This window comes from Trachinotus anak, unplaced genomic scaffold (assembly GCF_046630095.1).
Source record: "Trachinotus anak isolate AG129_WGS33_773 ecotype Australia unplaced genomic scaffold, CSIRO_AGI_Tana_v1 ptg000025l, whole genome shotgun sequence".
Classification (NCBI taxonomy): Eukaryota; Metazoa; Chordata; class Actinopteri; order Carangiformes; family Carangidae; genus Trachinotus; species Trachinotus anak.
The window spans coordinates 14,983,373-15,006,054 of record NW_027273876.1 but is presented as its reverse complement, the minus strand read 5'-3'; the positions used below and the strand labels follow the sequence as shown (position 1 = coordinate 15,006,054).

General features: G+C 41.3%; 1 non-coding gene across 1 annotated transcript; it reads right to left on the bottom strand.

Moving 5' to 3' along the window:
* Positions 1-22,375: 22,375 nt before the first annotated feature.
* Positions 22,376-22,469, bottom strand: trnai-uau (transfer RNA isoleucine (anticodon UAU)). The gene is made up of 2 exons: positions 22,432-22,469; positions 22,376-22,411 (listed from the first exon to the last, which is right to left on the bottom strand). It is a non-coding gene; the product is annotated as a tRNA-Ile (tRNA).
* Between the last annotated feature and the right edge of the window lie 213 nt (positions 22,470-22,682).

Sequence of the window (22,682 nt, the reverse complement as noted above, 5' to 3'; positions counted from 1 at the left end):
AACTAAACTAAATAATATTTCTTTGTAATAAAACATGCCGTTTTACTATTTTCAAGAGCAATAAAAAATATAAAAGATTATGATTCAAAACTGTTCGTGTGATGGGCCCCTGACAGCTACTGGACCCCCATGCGGCGCTCCTCCTGCACCATGGTTTGAGGCTATGTTAGCCGCTTCTTGAACAGCACATCCAAATGTCTGATCAAACTGTTGGTCGAGCTACACCGGGGGTGTAGGTGCCAGGTTCTGACAAGGAAGAAAACATTGAGTTTGATCATTTTTTTAAACTTTCCATCTTGATTCTGACAATGCAAAATTAGTGGAGTACTCTTTTAAACACCTGTGATGTACATATACTTTGGTTAAAAACTTTCAAGCTCAACCTTTTAACAACAAAGTAAACCCCATGATTTTATCAACTGGTGATGTATAGATTACAAACTAGCCTCAATTTGACTGTACACACAGTGGTAAACTTCAGACTAGTGTTATGAGAGATGACCGCAGTGTGACCAAGCAGAGCTTCACTCCTGACAAACTGTGTCAATACAGGATTTAATCAGTTTCATTGATCAGCCAAATGAGATTCTCAAAGACACTCTGAGCGCCTGTTTAATATTTTCCTCCGGAAGATTAAAACATAACACCATGATTTTCCATTAAAAGGTCATCAGTCTGCTCCTATATGAGCTGTCACTGATTCACAAACTCTGAATGGATGTAGAAGCCTTAGATGCACAGTAACAGTGTGAGCTATCAGACCTTGACACTGATGTTTATTCCTGCAGTTTCGGTGTAAAACCATCCACAGCCTTTACAAAAACCAATGCTCTGACAGCATACTCTGCTCTCCGAGCCACCAGGTAGATTTCCTCCGTGAGATAATGAACATTTTCCACTCGTTACTTTCATGCAGTTTTAAGCACAAAAACAATTTTTTAAATGTTCATTTCCTCATAAGCTCTGAGTCATTTCTTTTCATTCATTCAGTCATCCTTTTCTCTCTGTTATGTTGGGGTGCCACGGGTGAGCTCTGTGTCCCCTGAGCCTGAGTGAGCTGAGCATGCCCTTAATGAACATTGTCATTGTTAGAAATTATCAGTCGAAGGCATAAAAAAATGAATGACCAAAGCTGAGTTATTCTATATTTTAGATGAGATATGCAATCAAATTGTGCTTTACAACTATGTTTGACATAGCAATGTTTTTAACACGTTATGAATCAAAAGCATGCACATAGTGATTATCAGAGATTTAAGATGCACGAGCACCAGTTTGTTATTTTTGGATGTGTTCAAGGACGCCAAACAGGGTGAGTTTTGTACAAACAAAACTGCGTCCCAGAGCATTTATGCTCAGCACTCAACCAAGCACATATCTGGCTAAATCTGGTCTGTTATTGAGCCCGTGAGTAGTGTTTGAAAATTCAACAATTTTACACAACGTCAAATTGACAGTGTAAAAATGTAGATTGCAAACCTAAATTAGCCAAATGAATTTAAATGTTAGTCTTTCTAGTAGGAAAGGAAATATATCATAACTATAGCAATGAACACTTCGACATGTCGATTTCCTTATATTTATACCATATTGTGCAGGCCTTCCTTGGAAATATCCAAGTAATTTTCAACTAAATACCATCTAATTTTTTAGAAATCTATGTGGACCGTTTCCAGGAATTAGATGGAAACCCATTAAACAACCAACATCTTCCCAGAGATGTTTTCTGGGTAATGTGAGAATTTGGGGCTTTTTTCACTGTTAATTCCCATTTCTCTCTCATCTCTCCTGCAATGACAAGCAAAGATTTCTCCTCAGTTGGCTTTCTCTCCCTCTACCCTTGCTCTCCTGTCTCCCTCCCACACCCCCACCCCCATCCACCCTCCACCACAAGGGGTTAATTAAAACTGATTGGGTCGTCTGGGACCACACCTGCCTCTGACAGGTAAGATATCAGGCTCATATGAGCCGTGTGTATTTGTGCATGTGTGTGACTCTGTGCGGATATGTGCTTAGCACATCAGTCTGTTAGCACATCATGTGCTCTGCTGCTCTGGGTTCAGAGCAGTCCCATTAGAGCACGATGATAGGTATCAGTGTGTCTGTTGATTTGTACATATGCATTTGTATGTGGCCTTCAGCGTTTAACTCTGCATTTGCACGTGATTTGTGTGAGTAGATAGATATACATTCATTTGTGTGTGTGTGTGTGTGTGTGTGTGTGTGTCTCTTCTATTCAGAGCCACTTAAGGATCTCACGCCTGATGGCTGATTAGACTGCTCGCCGGAACCAATCGCTGCTTTGCTTTAACTTCACGCCTGTCCGCCTGTCTGTCATGTAGAGAGCCACTGGAGGAGGAGACGTATACAATTTAAACCTCATGTAATGACAATCCTTACCGACACTGAGATAACATATACAACATAAAGTATAATCAGTTAAAGTGTCATCCCCGTTCACATGGATGCTGATAGAGAAAAAGCCTGCACACATCCATGCAAACAGTCAACTGCATGAATGAAACTGTGATTAAGAGTGTGTGTGTGTGTGTGCACATGTACATGTGTGTGTTTATTTGCTGGCAAGTGAGGTGTTTGAGTGTAAAGGCAAGAACTTGTGTTGTATAACAGCGGCTGGCAGGGGAGAAGTGCTGGGCACACACACACACACACGCGCGCACGCGCGCACACACACGGCACTCCTGCTGCTGGGTTGGCAAGTAGAACAGTCAAATTAGCCACTGGAGAACAAAGCGATCCAAGGCCTCCGCTGGGAAAAGGTGAAGGGGAAAAAAAGCAAAAGACAAGGGAGAAAGAGATAGAGAGACTGAGCGGGAGGAGGAGATGGAGCGAGGGGTGAGGAAGGAGCAGCGCGGACATGACAGAGGGGAGGAAGATCAGAGGCAGCGCCGTGCAGCGAAGACACGACTGAGAGTTGTAAATGAGTTGGAGGAAATAAAGAGTGGGAAAATGAGAGAGGCAAGAGGTAATTGAGAGAGGGGAAGATACTGGAGAGAACAAACGCTAGAAGCAAAATGAGCCAGGATGAGTAATGGAACAGGGGATACAGGCATGTATGGTGCGATATGGGGAGACGACACTGAACAAAGGAACACAGCTGAAAGACCACTTCTCTAAGTAAATGGACAACACTTTGTCTGAGGACGTGATGACGTGAACTTCAGGTTACTTAGAGTCAAGTAAGCTACGTTAAACACAACATATAATGAACCATGATAACAGCCTATAATAAGAACTAAATATGAACATTTACAGTCATCAGCAGTGATTAAAGAATAAGTTGTGACAAAAAAAAAAAAAAAAACAAGGTGAGAGTAAACATGTTGTCCCTAATGGTGCAGTGTGCCCTTCATGGCCAATTAGTGGCCTAGCAAAATGTAACGTTAGCGTGACCTGCAATTGTAGTAAACCCTTGGGTCAATTGTTCTCATCTTGAACATGCTTGCAGTGAATTGCATTACTCATCAAAGTTGAATGCAAATTGCGAGTGAGTTAGCATGACAAACGCATGAACTGATCCACTTGTATCAGAGATGATCGAGCATCTCACAGCGAATGATACATATTCTTGCCAAAAAAAATCTATGTTTGCAATACACAACAACGAGATGTGAGGCTACAGAGGTAACAAGACTGAAGGTGTCGTGAATTTTAAAATCGAACTCCTTCAAGTGGTCTGAAGCGCTTGTAAACTGTACGCTTTGAATTTGTGCAGGTCATTACAGGTCAAGTATTTATTCATTTCCCATGTTGTGAGTCTGAGTTTCTAATATAAAGTGACAGCCCTATTTTCCATAGACTTTGTATGCAACCACGCTGCATCTAAAATTCACTTTGCGTTCTGTCTGAACACACAGTCTACAGCCACACTAGTTGCTCAATGAGGCTTAGGCACTTTAAGGTAAGTGCTAACATCAGCAGGCTAACATGCTCACAATGACAACATTATAATGGTGATGTTAAGCAGGTATAATGTTTAATATTCACTAAACACAGGTGAGGCTCATGATAATGTAATCAGTTATACTGGTGCTTTGTGATAGATTTGGTCATGATGGTGCTAGGCTGTATAGGCTGCCTAATATTGGCATAGGCATTGGCTCTGCTATGAGTCTCCTCCCTGTGGAATAGCTTTTGATTTTCTTTCTTTCTTTCTTCTTTTCTTCTTCTGACAGGTTCCCTGATTACCCACACAGTGAGAGGACTCGAAAAAAATCATGCCTCATGTAGAAAACATACAGATTGCAGCTTGTATATTCGTGGCTTTTCATAAACTCCTGTTGAACTATTTGTGCAGAAAGTCTGGACAGATATTAACTTTTTTTTTTAAACTGTACTTTGTGTGTGTGTGTGTGTGTGTGTGTGTGTGTGTGTGCGCAAAGCTGTTAGACAAATGTATTAATATTCATCGCAGTATAAAAACAGGCAGAATCTAAAATGTTCCCCTTGCTATAAAGTAAGTTCACCTGTTGTAACAAAAGTCCTTTGGTTAGACAACTTACATAACCTACTTGTCATTATCAGACGAGCTCTTGTTCTCCTTCAAGCCTTGACAGTTTTCACAGTGATTGAACACTCAGCTGATGGAACCACACTGGAGTAATTCTTCAGCTGTCAATGCATAGCTGTAGCGCAGGACTGCAATGTCTTGTCTGCTCTGTCTGTGAAGGTCGCTTATATTTTGTTCTTGCAGCAATTGTACTTTGTGATTTAGATATGATTCATCTTCATTTTCATTTTCGTTGTGAGTTTTGTATAAAAAAAAAAAAATATATGATTTGCAATGCCAATCTTTTTGGCTCCTTTATACTCTTGAGCATCAATTTGTACCTTTACACTTTTATCAGTTCTAAAGATATGTAAAAGCTGGTAGCACGGCACTGAATGTAGATTGAGACAAGTTCTGCCAGACCTCTTTAACATTACACAGAAGACATACAAAGTCCACTGTGATGCCATGAAAAAGACACAGTTGTTGTTTCTCAGGTTGTATCAAAGCCCTTCATGCATGACAAGACCATTTGTATGAGTCTAATAGTCTGTTTTTGTCCTCCCTGTTGCTCCTTGGTTACATTCACAGGCCTTCATGCACAAGGCTGAAGTACTTGCTTTGTGACTATTTTGAATGTGACAGACGTCTATGGGGCCCAAGGTATAAAGGTAGAGTCAATACTTCAAAAATTACTGCATGTAAATCAATAAAAATACTTTTTTTTTTACATACTGGAGAAGGAGACTGGGACTTAGATTTCTAATTTGTAGAACTGACAAAAATTCAAGAGCAGAAATGAGCTTAAGCTAATTAGCTGAAGTGTAAAGTCCCAAAATTAGTGAAGCACGACTTACAACATTAGATGGGACAGGACTGTTCAACATCCAACAGTGTGGGCTTCCACTGTGGCAAAGAACTAGTTCTGAGAGACTATAAACCAGCACTAAATAATGCGCCACACATACATACTATTCCTTACACTTTTGCGTTTGTTCGCCATTGGACAATCACTTTTTAAGGGGGGAGCTTAGCCGAGTGTCAGTTTGATCACACGGCCACACAGTCTTAAACACACTTGAAACATTTTATGCTCTATTGATTTGAGAAGTTGGCTTTTTTCACTTTTTTGTTAGCTGGGCTGAGCTGGTGTGACCACCTGTGTCACTGTTTAATCCAATGAATCCAATAGTTTATTAACATATTCATAATAGAACGTGCATACATAGAAGCTTATGAGTTCCCCAGCTATGGATGCCATGTTTTGCCACATGTGATTCAAATCAGAAGTGAAAATTTGTGCTTGTCTCTGAATACAAAAAAAAAAACAACATTGTTACACGTAGGACAGAAATCTGGAAAGAACCACCATCACTTCAGTTTGAATGTAGCCAGTGTCTCTCTCTCTCTTTCTCTCTGTCTTTGATCCCAGGGACACATTGTTGTGTCTTTTCACCATCTGAATCCACACACTGACCCTGTATAGACCCTGACAGTAAAGGGAGACAGAGGAGGAGAAGGAGGAGGAGGCAGGACAGACAGACATATTCTCCGTAATGAGCCGGGTTGAGCCTGAGCCAGACCTGGACCAGACTCACTGCAGCTCGGTCCAGCTAATTATGCAGGGCTGCAGACGGCTCTGGCAGACGGGGGAGTGATGGCAAAAGAAGAGAGGAGAATATGAAATAAAGGAAAGCAAGAGGAGTGAGGGGAAGGGAAGCTCGAGACAGAGCAACTGATACATTTAGGGAAAGCAGATGAAAGCTGGGGATATGCAGGTGATGAGGAAGGTGGCAGCAAGGGGAGAGATGCACAAAGAGAGGATGAGAGGGAGTGGGGGAGGGATGCAGCAGAAGGGCTGAGGTTTGTCCTTTGGCCGATGGTCAATTAGTGGTGGTGAGAGTAACAGGCCACGGCGATCTGTGTCTGCGGCCGCAGAGAGCTCTCAGCTTGTTTACTCTTCTGCTGAAGGAGACAGCTGGGGCACCTCCAACGCTGAGGACGGAGAACATCATTAGGGGAAATGTTAATGAGGAAAATGTGAGATGAAATGTTTCTTGTGTTTTATTGGAGGAAACAATGGATACTGCTCTATAATTAGATATCCAGTACTTGAAGATATATGATATTTCTTAGTAACTATCACAGTGATGACTTCACAGTGATACTGAGGATGCTTCCTGGAGTATTGCTTTGAATGATCTTAATTTCAGCAGCTTGTTAAAGGTTTTGTTAAACAAGTATTTTAGTATTTTAGGATTTTCATTCATTCATCAACGGTGTGAAAACTGGTTTGTAATAGATTAGAGAACTCTAGAACTGTTAGCTAAAAGTAATGGTTTAACCTAGATAGCTAAAACAATTAGATAAATAGTGAAATATCTAAAATTAGTGAGTGAATAATTGAAATAGTAAAAAGTAAAAATGTTGGATAAATTGTGAAGAAGCTAATACAAGTTGATAATTGGTTGAAGTAGCTAATGCAAATGGATAAACAGCTGAAATAGTTAGCCAAAAGTAACAAAAACACTTAGGTTAAAAGTAGTGAATAAACAGTTAAAACAGCTGAAACAAATAGATTGATACTTTACATGGGTAGTTAAAAGCATTAGAAAAAAATGTTGAAAAAGCTAAAAGAAATATGTAGTTGACAGCATTATACTAATAGATAAACTGTTGAAGTAGTTAGCCTCATGACATTAAAGAAAATGGTAAGTAAGCTAAAAGTATTGGGGAATTTATTGCAACTGAAATAAACACTTGGTTAAAAGTGTTGCAGATTGTGAAAAAGCTATGAGTTGCTGAAGCTATTAATAACATCCATTTCACCATGATGTAGTGATGTTGATGAAGAGGTCCTGAAGTGGTGCTTGAGTTCATCTTGGACAGGGATGTAGGGTACGCCAGACCAACCTCTTGTCGCTCATGCTATCGGTTGCTTTCATCTATTGATCAAGAAGTGTCACCCTAACTCACTGGCTGTAAAATGTGACTGTAACATAAGTAAATGCTAAAGCTTTGGGTAAGTGTCAGGCACTTGTTCACGTTCCAACATTTTCTCTTTCAGACTTGTGTCACACAATGAAACAGAAGAAGAAGAGAAGCCCCTTTTTTACTATTTTACTCCTGCAGGGCCAGTTTACGCGTTCCTGGCCAATCTCTATTGAGAGCTGGCTGATGTGGGCAGACGTACGGTTTGCACCATCCTCTCCTCAGCATTCCTCTGTTTGTCCGCACCTCCATTAAGGGCATGTAGTCTGGCCATTGGGTGTTTGTGTGTCTGGCTGGCTGGCTGGCTAGCTGGCTGGCATGGGCAGGGTAAAAGAGATGTGCGGGCAGAATGCTAACTGTGTTTCATTGTTAAGTAGTATCAAAGCATGCGAAGGTGTATGACTGTGTGTGCAAGACTGTCGCCATGTTTGAGGCCACCAAGGTCAAGATGTTTGTAGTTTCCTAGAAAAATAACATTAAATTGCCGTGAAAGTGCACAATCTTTCTACAATGCGGCAGTTGCCTGTGTTGCTCCACTGTGCTTGTCTCACTGTGGTTCGTGTGGAAGCCCTTAGTCTGCATTTAATGGACAAAAGGAGAAAACACAAATGAGGCAATGACAAATAGAGCTTCTCAAGCTTTTGAAAGGGTGGAAGGGAAGGAAGATGAAAGGATGTCAGCAGGGTCTGTGAGAGAAACTGTTGACAAAAAACCTGTGGGGTAAAAAGAGACAGACAATCACAAGTGAAGGGGACACAGCGATATGTCTGGAAAATAGGAGTAAATGGATGTGAATAAAACTTACTAATATTTCTTGTGCTCTCTAAATTGTGTTTATTTACATATTTATTCAATGGGAGTGCCTACATTTAAAATTTGGGATAATAAATAGCATGTAGTTACTGCAGGAGAAGATTGTCTTTTATTTTCCATATCCCATATATAGAAGATAAAATGATGTAATATATGTCAAAATGCAGCAAAACAAACACTGGCTCAAGTTTTAGCAACTTCTAGCCTCAGCAGGAACATACCAAAGGCTCTTTGTGTTTTTATCGCTACCTTTTTCACCAATCATGACCACAACAGGTATTTGTATGATCAACATGTTGGAGATGTAGTAACTCTTTGAACTTTGTACTCAGTGGCACAGTGCACTTACTTGGTGAAACACAGCACATTTCATTTTCTCGATTTCCTGTCAGCAAACAAAGGGGAGACCTCTTTTGTCGAAGCTCCAGTTCCTCCGCTAAACCCCTTCTGTGCTTCCCTGTGATTAGGTTCAGAGCACATCATGGGGGTGAGGGGCGTGAAATCATTTGTGGTTGTAATTATGGGCTCCCCTCTCCAGAGTAATCATGAGCTATTAAAAACCACCCTCAGCTCAGCCCCCCAACAATGCCTGTTAACATCTATGTTCCTCTGGGAGGCTGCAGGGAAGAGGCCAACTACCCGCAAACTGCATTGGGCACACGGCTGTGTGTGTGTGTGTGTGTGTGTGTGTGTGTGTGATGTACCTGTGTAGCCAGCACATGCTTTTGCCTTTAATGCACATAAAAAGACATAAAGTAATACAGAAACTTTAACACTGAGCTATTCCAGTGAAATGCTAACAGGTACTGAAATGTGACAATGTTTTCAGACTGAAGGGAATTCAAATGTTTGCCTTTGAGGGTGAAATGGACGTCGGCAGAGTTTTTGCAGTATGTGTTTATTTGCCTCAAACAGTCAATAACTGTACAGACAGCTTCAAATTAGCATCATAGAGAACAGAAAGCTGTCATGTTAGCTTTGACTGAATTTTAATATATGACATATGAGTATTGTGAACTTTATGGTGTTAGCTAAGCATTTTCATTTACCAATATTACTAACCATCTAAATTTCCTACTTAAATACTAATTATGGAATATGTCCTGTAGTAGGAAATGAGGTCAGTGTTGTCCCTCTACCCTTTACTCCCTCCCTCCCTCCCTCTGTCAGTTTCATAGGCTTTGTGACGCCTCTCGTAGCACCCAGGTTGAATGAACACAATCCCATTATCAGTGACAGTCAATTTAACATCTAAATGCCAAGTTTTGAATGCTTGATGCTATGACACAGGGGGCAATTGAAGATCGTTGGCCGCAGACTGATTGGTCCATCTGAGCCAGGGAGGGGAAGAATTATGGTGATGACAATTTCTGAATGAATAAATTTGGGATGAAATGTCGAAGTCCTTCCGTGGCTGCTAAAGCAGAGACATGGAGGGAAAGGGTGGCATACATGGTAGGATAATCTGCCAGAAAACCCATGTCATGTTGCCTCCTTTTAGTCATATGACAGTATAAGAATTAAGAGTACTTGTATCTGTTATAATGGCATGAGCGACCAAAGAGAGAACTTTAGGTGAAAGACAGTTGTTGCTATGTTGAAGTTTTAAAAAATATAATACATTTTCACAAAGTGCAGTTTTCTTTCCCCTCTCCCCCCTACAACTTTTGAGAAACATGTTTTTCAAAATTACACCTGTTATCAACGATGGAAAATGCCAGCATAGTGTGCGGTTAGAACAAAATTTGTCAGTATGGTCATGGCTACAGACAGAGCTGTATCTCACACGGTGGTTTTAGTGCCCACAAAGACGGGCCTACAGCAAACAATACAAGTAGAAAAGGAGAGAACAAGAAGAAGACAGAAGAATACAAGGCTGAGAAGAAAGGAAAAAGGTCATATCAGGCATCCTTGGATCTGACTGTGTGTGTCTGCTTTATTGAGAAGGAGCTCTGGTGAAAATTTCTGACATTGTATTGACACAGCATGGAGCGAGAGAACGAAGCGGAGGAGAAAGGGGCTGTGCTAAAAAGAGAAAAGAAAAAGAGTGAGAGGAGGAGTGTTTATTCTCTTTTTCTTCCCTCCTCGAGTCAGGCTTTTCCCTCCCTTTTTGTCCGTTCAGTGGTGTTTGTGCTTCTGTGTGTGTGTCTGTGTGTGTGTACACACTCACTGCCACACTTGAATCTTTTACTGATTACCTCACACACGTCACGTCTTTCTGGAGGGCTTTTAACAGCAGAGGATTATCAGGCAGCCAGAGCCTTTTAACCCTTTTTCTGCCCTCCCTGCACCAAGCAGGCAGCTGGAAAATGCTCCCATTATGCTTCCATCCAAAAATGTGCGACAGTGGTTTTAACTTTATAAGAAATAAATACAAGGTTTTCATATGACATAATACAGCCAGATGACCAAAGTTCTGCATCTTCAGTAACAACAAGCAGCGTCTGAATGTATAGTGGCCTATAACCGCTCATGTCCCCTGGATGCAGCTGTGTCAAATTCTGGCTTTGTCTCCGTCACAGTTTGAATATTGCAGACCTATAGCATTGTCAACCAGTTGCTCTTCAGCGCCCACATTTCTTATATTGTTTAGAGCTCTTTTGCCAAGGTTTTTTGTCTCCAACGAAAAAGACTGGGTACACATTTGCAGTTCATTTATGTCTGATGTGGTAACAGGTATTTAATGATTGTACAAAGCACTCAAATTACCAACCTTAGCTTAACAGCTGAGCCCACTAACCTTTGGTTGCATAATTTCATCTCAAATATTCTGAATTTGAACATGTAATGCAGATTGCACTGTTTTCTCAAAATAGGTCGTTCCAGCTGGGTTACTAATGCTACTCACTTTGAAGCTGTGCCCTGTCTGTTTATCAGCAAATTGGGTATAAGTGATGTTTTTAAACACGGGTAAACCAGCTAATAGAAGATTGACCCCTTTTCCACTGCCAGTCAAGTTTGCCCATCTGTTGGGACTGAGGACACAAACAAGGAGTGCTGTCATCACATGCACTTACAGTGCACACACACAGAAGCAGGAGAGGAAGAGTTAGGTGCTAGCCACCATGCAAACTATCTGCCACGTCCCAAAGTGTCAAAGCCTCCGTGTGAGACGCATCGGTCGGTGATTGTGTGTTTTTAAAACTTATTTCGGGTCTGCAGCTCACTCTGGTTTAACAGCACCGTGCTGGGCAGGTGACAAGTGTGTTTATAGTGTTTGTGCTCTGAAAGACATAATTAAAGAAAAAGGGGCAAGAATTACCAGGTTCAATACCAATCAGACCCAGAACTGATAAATACCTGTGTCTATGGGCAGAGTCATTTGACCCGGGTGTGAATGCCGATTGTACCCTTTTCCATTGCCAACAAAAGCCCAATGTTAGTGGGTCTTAGCAGGTTTTCTGACCAGTGGAAAAGGGGCATAAGTTGCTAGTGGTCACTAAGCTAGTAGTAACTAGCATAGTCAGCTTGACTTGATGGTATGGTGTATTGAATGTCTGAATTGAAGTCTCAGAAAGGTAGATGCTGAAGACCTCTCTCCTAGCTTACATGTGTGCCATCTCTGAGGTGGCCGAGTGTTTGTCTCCTCTCCCTCCTCCCCTCCTCATGTTTTCCTCTGTTTTATGTGTGTGTCCTGCCCATCCTCTTCCATTCAAACCCCCGTTTACCATGACAATAGCTGCCTGCCGAGACACTCTCCCATGTATAGCCCTGACCACCGCTGGCTACTGGCAGGGGCCCATTCACTGCTGCAACCCACCCCGGACCATAAAGAGCCTGGCAGGACCGGCAAGGCCCCCCTGTAAACACCCAACATCACGCTTGTTGTGTCTGCCGGGTATAATACCAGGGGAAGGAGGCAGGATGGTAGAGCTGTTGGGTTTATGTACTTGGTTTTGTCAGGGGTGAAGAGGGAGGGTTTTGGTTTTATGTACCCAATGGGGTAGAGCTGCAGTTTGAATGGACAGGAAAGGACAAATTGTTCTGTGTTTAACTTGAGAGGAAGAATAAAGGGAATGGTGATTATGACCAGATTGTTTCAAGACCAGACATGGTAATAACAGGCTTAGTGCTACAAATCAGCATGTCCTGATAGTATTTTTATTTTTCATCCACCTTTGGAACTATATTTCCCGAAACTTAGATGCTATTTCCACAAATATGCCCCGTTTTGAAAAACAGCCATCCCCACAGATTCTGGAGGTGAGTCTGTCTTGCACTGATGATTACCAAATTAGAAAAAAAAAATGCTGCCACAAAATGTTGCCCCCTCTCCTTGATGATGGCTAGAGGTCAGACGGGTTAGCAGGCGACTGCTGCCTCTTTAGCAGAAACCACACATGATTGGCCTTGTCTGAAGAGCTGCATTCTCTCCAAAATCAGTAATTTAGTTGTAGACCATTCACAAGGTCTCTGTTTGATTGGAGGAGAGGTTGTGTTTGCGTGTATGAATGTGTGTGTGTGTGTGTGTGTGTGTGTGTGTGCATGCCACAGACCTTGGGAGGGCTGGCTGTGCAAGCCCAAGCTTGCCCAGGCGATGCTACAAAGCCTGTCAGAAATGAAAGATGATGGCAGCACAGAAAGCCAAGAAGGAAAGGAGGGTATTCACCTGTAATTCTTATGAGAACAAATACATACCCAACCGTCACGCAAAAGCTGTGATGTATGATACAGCCACGCTTATTGGCATTTTTCTGTTACAAAATCTGCACCTTTATCGCCACGTTGCACAGAGAGAGGGGGAGAGAGAGGTGAGGAAACAAAGAGCGAGGTGCTTATCTTGAGGAAGAGCCGCATCCAACCACTATTGACGCAGGTGACCCACAGTAAACAGATTGGAGAGTTTGAGATTAAACAGCTGACAAGTAGTACAGGTTGTGCATGGAGCAGAGTGTGTGTGTGTGTGTGTTCTCTCTACCTCACACAAATAGAGCTCCTATAAAGACACATGATAAAATAACAAACTGGAGAGGAGTTTACAGATGTCTAGTGATAAGCAATGAGAGGAAAGAGTCTGCTGTTGATTTAACCTTAATCCTTTTTAAACGTATTGACAGAAGCTGTTGCAGAGGTTGCGATCTGCTGGGGGCGCGGGGTCGCTTGTGGAATTTTCCACTGGTTTGACCCAGCAAACCCAAGACTAAAACTTTCATACAAAGTTCTTCCATAAACTGTTAGACACTTGAACCTGATTCCTCTCAGTTATCAGAGAATGATTAGCTGATTGCCGAAGTTCAAGATCAATTTTAAACTCCCGCTGAAAAAGGCCTTTTCACAGAGGAAGGAGACCTATCAATAGCGTAGCCCATCAACATGAGAATTTTCAAGCAAGTTTCAGAAACAGAAAGTCAGGGAGAAAATTGCACTTTATATGGACGTTGATGATAGTGTTTAGTCAGGCCTCATCTTACGGCGCACGGTGCCTTTCTGAGACACTGATTTGGTTGTCAAATTGTATCTCGGACAGGGGAAGCTCTGATTTGTTGCTCTGGAGGAGCAATGGATGAAGATGAGGAAAGAGAGAGATGGGACGTTAAGACATTTGGAGAACTGAAATTGCGATGATTGTGCTTGATTTGCATTGTAATCAGACAGGATGACTGCTTTCTCTTTGCATAAATTTGTTATATTTCTAATAGAGGCAAACATACAGTATATGATTTTTGGAAGTCTTAGGATCGGATCCTATTTCACGGTTGTCTTGATGCAGAAAACGCTGATGATTGACCAACACAAATGCCCCTCAGCCATGCTCAGGGAAGTGGAACACCATGTCGTGCTGTGAGACGTTAAGGTTTATAGAAGTTGAAGTTAATATCATTTAGTTTGGGGAGGAAGGACTTGCGTGAATGTGTGTGTTTGCATATTTGCATATTAGTTAATGTGTTCAAAAGTGCAAGGTATGTCATGCTGCATTTACAGCAGCCCGATGGAGTTTTTTTTTTTAACATTATCTCCTGGAGTTTCATTGGATATGTAGTGAACTTCCCCCTCCCCAACAAATTCAAGTGGTAACCATGAAGAGACATAAAGGAATGTGAGTGTGTTTGTTCTTGCAAGCAAGCAGTCAGTTTGGAGTAAGCTGTTTGTCACGCTACATGTCACCACTCTGTGATTGTTGTATGCCAGCACAGCTAATCATGTAGTCTCTGTAAGATGGCTGCCCTAACATGAAGTATTGTAGGTATAAAAAGTAAAAGTACACATAATGCCTCTGTATGTGTTACAATTAGATTATTATAAGAGTTGCATTCATTTGTAAGTTGCATTTACTGTTTTAGTTGGTTGAGGTGGAGCTAATTTTAATTGTTGTATATTTCTAAATTCATCATGCATTTTGTGTATAAAATCCTAATTAGGAAATTAGCTAGTTACTAAAGCTGTGCAGAAATATAACCCAGTAAAATAGCTACTATATTTCCCTCTAAATTGCAGTAGAAATATGAAGTAGCATGAAATAGAAATACTCAAGATCAAGAACTTCAAAGTTGTACTGAAACACTTGTACCTGAGTACATGTGTGTATAACATTACACCACATTTTGTTGTTTTCCAATAAAACGAGAGGTGGATTGTTACGTGTCCTATCACTGTCTTGTGGGATGATGGGGGTATGTATATATAACTGTAAATTACATATTTGGGAGCCCTTAACACAAATAAACCAATACTGCAGAAGAAAAATCTAGTTTCAAAGAGATCAAACTGCTCAGTAATTGTGATTTCACCTTTACTGTGTGTGCATGTCCTTCTCATCCACCTATGCTGAGTCATAATGCCCCATCACACCATCTCAACTGACTGGTAACAGCCAGCAAACCGTTCCTCGGTTCAGACAGGCCCAGACTTGCCTTGTACAATGATTAGTCCTGCTTGTCTTACACCAGACACAATGGCCCCTTCCTCATAGCTATGCATCACTATTGACCCATTGCTAACTTAGAACAGAATGAAGAACAATAAGAGAAAGTGCAATGTGGGAGAGCCACATTCCACTGACAACTATAAGGTCTCGGTACAGTGTTGGAAATATGGCAGACTGTGCTCATTCACTTTGACCTCACACGGTAAAAACTATATGTGGGAGTGGGATCATCTTATATTCTGATTAAAAGATTTTTTGGACATGTTGTTGAGTATGAAAGTGTTACCTAGTGACTACTTAGCACTATCTAACTTTAGTCTCTAGTGAAAATCAACCAGTGCAGTAAAATGATTTCAACCTGAATTTTCAAGAAAGGGAAGTTGTTTTTGTGTACGAAGAAGACCAAATAAGGCAGATTGCTCCTTGAGTTTTCACAAAAAAATGACTTTTGATTTTAGAAATATTTGAAACAAGCTGATTGTGCCTTATTTTAAAAGGAAGTATATTGTAGAGAAGGTTTCCCGGATTCATAGTGGAGCAAAAGCTTTGCCTTTCAAGGCAGAGACCCAGCGCTCAATGCCCAACCGTTGAGCCTTGGCAATGTTCACATGGTGGGAAGCCAGTGAGGGATCACATCCTTGTTGTTGTTCTGGAAACATGTACTGAGTGGAATTATGTATTTTCATTTATTGACGTTAATTATAAGGGAACATGTCCAATACTAAACATTAATTCAAAACAATTCAAACAATACATTTGATGTATTATACAGGCGTTAACTTAAAACAAATTTTCATCTGTCACAATTGAAACATACATACTACCATCACAAAAACAAAAAAACAACACACAGCAGAAGGTCTATGTTAGAAAAATTAAAAGCAATGAGATTTGTGTACAAGGTAAAACTGATACATTTTTAAAGCTACTGATAGAACTGTGTTTGAGCGTTGGCTTTTTCAGAGAATGCTGACGTATAGTGCAATCTCTAACGGAGTGGTATTCTTGGAGATTTTATAGTATTCTCCAAACAAACTAAACAAAGTCACATAATCAGGGAGAGGTTAGGTCCCAAATGACTCTGCAGTTGACGCAAGTATTTATCGGTCCGGCTCCACTTGGTATTGACATAAACACAACGCCAAAAAGGTGAACACGCAAATTTCCCTAAAATAAGTTGTAAAAACACACAATTACCAATCATAATGACTGACATGGAGACACTTAAAAGAGCACCAACCCGAGGATGAGACACAACGGATCCACACATAGTCAATTCTATCCCATGCTTCTGTTGTGAAAGATCAGTTATTTAAACTAAATACAATGGGACCTAACACCGAACCCTGAGGTACACCCATTGTACACTTCATTGTATTGGACAGTGCATCATTAACTTTAACACACCTCTTCTTTTATCTTATCATTTCTCTCTTCACCTTGTTTTTTTTTTTTTTAGACTTGTTTTTTTGTTTGTTGTCTCTTCTCTTCCTCTCCTTCCTCTCTGGGTCCCATGTGTGCTGTGTGAATATCAGATAACAGTTCCATGAAAATAAATCCAGTGAGACGTAACCCACACGGGGGGGGGGGGGGGGGGGGGCGTTGCGTACACTTACATACATTGAGTGCGAGAAAGAAAGAGAGAATTACTAACCATCAGAGAGATTCTGAGAGGGCATTCAGGGAGAGAGTATTGTTAGAGTGATCGCTAATGAGGTGTCTGTGTAGGTGCACCTGTGTGTGTGTGTGTGCACGCATAATTAGTGACTGGGAGCCAATGAGCGGAGGGTAAGAGCAGGTCTTCAGGACGGCTGGAGGACACATGGTAAGGAAGAGAAGGATTGTCCTCTGGAGATGACAGGGCAATCTGTGTGTAGAGGGTACAGGGAGTGCTCAGGAAGTAAGTCATATTACAGTACTATATAAGGCCCAGCTTTTCCCCCTGGCTTTCCGTTTGTTGATGCATCTTCAGAGTTCAGTGCAACGTGATGTTGGGACTGCATATGACAATCTCTATAATATCCACTTTATACCAAACAAAGCCAACACATCTAGACAAAGTGTCTTTGGTGGAAGACTGGATTTCCCAAAATGGCGTCTTCCTTTTGCTTTAAAACCAACCACTTGTGTGTTGCGAGGAAGAGACACTCAGTAGTTCCTTTCATGGACACTTTGTGGACTTAAGATGGACGTAAATGCAAATGAACTGCTACTGAACTTACATGAACGTAGGACAGCTCCTTTTTTTTTACCTATGTCTATGAAGGGGAAACAGGTTTAGAAAATCAGTTTCTGAACACAAAAAACATGCAAAAATCACATGGGGCTTATATACATTATGCATACTCATCTAGTAATTTCAATCCCATTGGCAGTAACTAATGTTTGGATTTCAAGCATGAGCAGAGCTTTGCTTGCCTCCATTAATAAATATAAGAAATGTGATTAACTTAACAAATACTGATTTATATCTTTGTGATAGATTGGTCATGCCAGGGTTAAAAAAAAAAACTCGATATACTGGAAAAGCAACACTTGTGCAAACTTTAAAAGTTAAAATGACAACCTGTAATAATGTGGTCTGTGAAGATACCCAAAAATATGTATTTTTGATTTACTTATTTAAGATTTACTGGCCTCTAGGGAAGGCTGCTGGAAAGAAAATGAAAAACAAAATTCAGTCAGATGGACCTTGCAGATTAAGCAGACAGGGAGATGAGATTTATCCTTTATCTTTTTAGCTGTAAAAAGAAAAGACTTAAATGATGTTAACATGTCTGCATGCAGAAAAAGCCCAGCACACAGCCTTCAACTTTCCTAAGTTTCTTAATGGGAACCTAATGGGACTGCCTCCCACATAATGGATGATGCAGCCCCAACCACACAGGGCAGGTACTGTATGTGGCTTCCTCCCTCAGGCACTACATATCAATGCAGACCTGGTTAGTACTGAACTCAACAATGAATGCGTTCATTCATTCTTGGCCAGCAATAGTTCATACAGAAGTGGCAAAGTGAGCTCCAGAGAATGTCAGCATGTGATCTTTATTTAGAATTAAAAAACAGGGGTTTTAATCAGAAAGTACCTATTGTATGAAATTGAAATTACAGTCAGGCCGTGTGTAACTTGCAAAACTAGAATCCCCAAGGTCACTGGAAGATATTAAGGACTGGATAGAAATCAGAGGCTTTGCAACTGTGGTAAAGACTGTTATCTGGGAGATGTGTATTGCATATTTTAAGAATGTAAGAATTGGTAAACTGCTATTTAAACTGTCTTGTTGCTTTTTTTATATGGACAGAAACCCCCAGAAAAAGACCAGTGGAAGAAATGCTGAATGAGAGACAGAGCTACAGAACCTGGTCAAACAAAGGCCAGCCTCGGCGCAACGTTGTGACTTCAGCTCTCTAGCTCAGACAAAATTTACAGTCACTTCATTTCTCTCAAGTGCCATTGTTTTCTCATTATTGTGTAAATAAAAAGGTGAATGGCAGCAATATTCAACTCTTTTTCCATGTATAAATGATCTCAGACTTAAACACTTCAGTGAAAACATACACACACACACACACACACACACACATGCACACACGAAGGCAAGAGGAGGTATTTCACTGTCAGTCCAGGTGGTGTATAGGACCATGTGGTTTTGGGGGGGAGGGGGCTATAACATTACTCTCCATCAACTCTGCCATAGGTGGGATCATCAGACAGGTGTGTGCTAGGCCTGCTTTCCCCCTCCCCCATCACTCTCTCTCTCTCACACACACACACATGCACACACATGCACATAAGCACAAATAACCCTCCCTCCCACCCCCCCATCTCTTGGTTGGCCTCCTTCACCTGATGGCCTGGGTGCTGAGACTGAGGAGTTTGTGTGTGTGTGTGTGTGTGTGTGTGTGTGTGTGTGTGTGTGTGTGTGTGTCTTGGTTGTTCCAGGCACAATGAAGAGAGAGGGTCTGTCAGTGGCCACCTGTTGGCCAGCTGTCAGGGTCCCGTTTCAGGGTCGCCTTTCTAGGCAGACACAACAGCAGCCACATCTATCTATCTATCTATCTATCTATCTATCTATCTATCTATCTATCTATCTATCTATCATCATGGCCCACTGTAAATACCTGCCATTGATGTGATAAACCTGAGTTTCATTTTTTCCCCAAAAAACAACCATCCATTAAAAGACGAGTTGAGGAGGAGGTAGAGGAGGAGGTGGGAGACCGAGCAGTATGTAAGGGGTATTTAAGTGTGTCTCGTTTGATGCTGATCAATGGCTCATAGATACCATTGATCAGGGGGTTAGAAAAACCAAATGATGAATGAGTGATGGAAATATGGAGGCATGAAATGGACAGGAGCTGGAGGAGGTCGCGATGGGATGGAGGTGGATTGGCGAGGGGAGAAGTGTGTGGAGGAGGTTGGGAGGTGGGAGGTGAGGGGAGAGATAATTTCCTATAAGGAGTCTGCAAGGGATGGGGGTGGCAGTGAGTGGGGGGAGGAGGTCTAATGGCTTTGGGTGCTGCCTCTATTAGGCCAAGCAGCCAGAGAGGATTTTTCAGGATCTGTGTCTTGGCAGGGTTGTTAATTTGTGACCATTAGCTGCTCTACCGGCTTTTATAGCGACAGAAAAAGAGGACGGGGACAGAGAATATTATCTCACATGGTGTCATATGTGTAATCCATGATATTTAGATCTTGTTTAAAGCTGCTATAATAAATATCCTTATAATAAAAAGTATAACAAATGAAAATGTGAAAACAATGTTTGAAAAGGGTCACTCAAAGTGAAAATGTCACCTGAATTCAGTTCCCCTCAGCTCTACAAAGCCTTGTAGCACATTTCAACCCTTTATTCCCTTTAGGAGCTGATCAAGACCAAAACCAAAGCCAGAAGGAGAGTCAATGCTGAAGTTACATGAGCCAGGTTACCAGAAACACCTCTCCAAACACACACTATTTGTGTTGTGCTAATATCTGCTGGATGTGTAAACAGGAAATTGTATGCTAAAAAGTTATCAACTGTTGTGTTGAGTGCTAAATATGAAGGTACAGTTAGCAGCTGGTTATCTTAACGTAGAACAAAGAAACAGCTAGTCTGGCTCTCATCAAAGGGAACTAAATCCACTTACAAGCTCCTCTAAAGCTCCCTAATTAACACATTATATCTCCTTTTGTTCAATTTCTATCAATCTCTAAATTTCCCAACTATGTCTTTAAAAAGTCACGTAGCTTCTCTTTTTGATTCGTCACCCAGGCTAGTAGAGTGTCAGCAGAGGCAACATACCTTCTTCGGCACACATGAACAGAAGTTGCCTAACTGCCCTCAAATAACCTAATGAGCAAAATGTCAAACAGCTTGACGATCGATAACACTGACGAGCCGAAGCAAAGGTCTCCATCACCCCCTCTCTATTTCTGTGTACGTGTGGAGGAAGAAAATGAAACATAGCATTATAAATTACATATTAATAAGTTACCAGTTTAGAGCATGTATTTGAACTTACTGTATTTTTGTCAAAAGGAGAGGTCAAAGTGGAGTATAGACTTTGGGGAATACCTAATGGATTATTACAAAACTAAAATGAATTTGACAACATTAATAGAATAAGTTTTAGTGTTTTATTTAGTATGCAGATCAGTGTTGTCTGTGTTTGTGCTGTTCAGCCTCTCAGAGCTCCCCTCCAACATAAGCACACACTTATTTAGACTCAATTACAGACAAGAATTAACGAATGCCGGCGCGATTACGTGTGTGCCCGTGTGTGTACGTGCACGCAGATGTCATTGTGTGTGTGTGTCAAAGAGAAGAGGAGGGGAGCAAGAATGAACAAACCCAGTGGAACAACAACACAGGGAGCATCAGGGGCACCAATAAGAGTTCTGCACGCTAATAAACCTTCAGTTTGAATTAATGACATTCAAATCCCAAAGAACAATACCTCAATGTTGTGGTAATTCAAGCTTTATACCCAGAGCAGCAGTCATGTTGCACTCGTGTACCAGGTTCAACCTCTAAGTTTATAGGTCCTGGGTTGCCATCTAGTGGGCATTCATAAAAAAAAAACCTCTTGTCCCTCACAGGTAATAAAAGTAACAAAGAGGATATGAGGACATGTTCAGCAATTCAGGAGGATTGTCAGGGATTCTAGGGGGCGCAAGAAAACATCTTATGGTTGTTCACAAGGGGAAAAAAAACACTAACAGAGTCTTTGGAGAATCCTGATTAAGAGTTATGGAGGAAACAGAATGGTTTATGAGGATTTCTTCTTCACGATTCTGTGGGTACATTTAAAACGGTCCCAAAAAGACCTTATTATTTTAGAGTGTGTGAAGTGCTCAAGTTGAGCTTTGGTAGTACATGATTACCATGTTCAATCTTGGTACTAGCAGCTGGTGTTACTGTCCTTGGTCCTGCCTCGGTCTGTTTGCGCTCACAGCCAAAACCTTGTAGCTGCTTTTAGGTTGAACAATATGATTTTTTCACAGCAGACATTTTGACAGAAACAGCGCTAGTGGAACTAATAATATTAACAATGCAATTAAGTAAGACATGGCAGTGCGCCAGCATGCACAATACCTGGATCCTGAAACTTTTCCTGTGATGAAAAGTCAAAAGGTCTGGCATGAAAAGGGGCTTTTGGTCCACAAGAGATTTCCATGTGAAACCTCCACTGAACTGTTGGAAGCTGAAATATTATGGGTATTAACCTGTACACAAATAATATTACATTGCTGTTTTGTTTGGAATAACACTTTACAAGAAATAAATCTAAATTTTAGGCTGCCAACATGGGGGTAAAAAAATGTAACTGGTAAAAAACTTTTTTTGCCTTTTCAAAGAAAAGCAAAAGTCACAAATTTAGCTTTTGGCCTCTCTGTGAAACTCACACACTGAATCAAACAGTGTGTAGGTCTGACCGCTGTTTTTAGCAGTTGGTGAATTGTGGCAGTGTAACGTGATTATGGAGAATTTAAAGTTAATCTTGTTATAGCTAGGAGGAGACCGTCAACAGTAGGTTGTCTCTCCAGAAAGGACACACAGACACAGCTTCACTTTAACTAAGGGAGCTGCTCAGTGAAAGCCGAGGACTGTTGTGTTTATAGGGGTGAAATCATTCATACGTGTTGTGTCCTGTTATTAATTTGTCACATTGTGGGTGCATTTTTCTCCCCAGCCACCACTGTAAAACTCTGCTGCTCCAGGTGAGGCTCGAACTCACAACCTCGGCATCACTCTGCAGGTTACTGTCTTATAAGTACCGCGCGCTGACCGATTGCGCCACTGGAACCTGATGTTGCCTCACTGTAAACACTCAACAACAGTTTTAAGTATTCCCAGAAAATGAGGCTGACTACTTCAGCCAGTTTGATCTGTTCTCATGTTGAATTCCGGTGGAGCTGAACTCAGAGTTCGCTGAGGTCACCAAAGTCAGAGAAGAGCAATTACACTGAAAGTTGCCCCACTTTAACAATGATGTTGAACCAAACAAAACAACAGAATG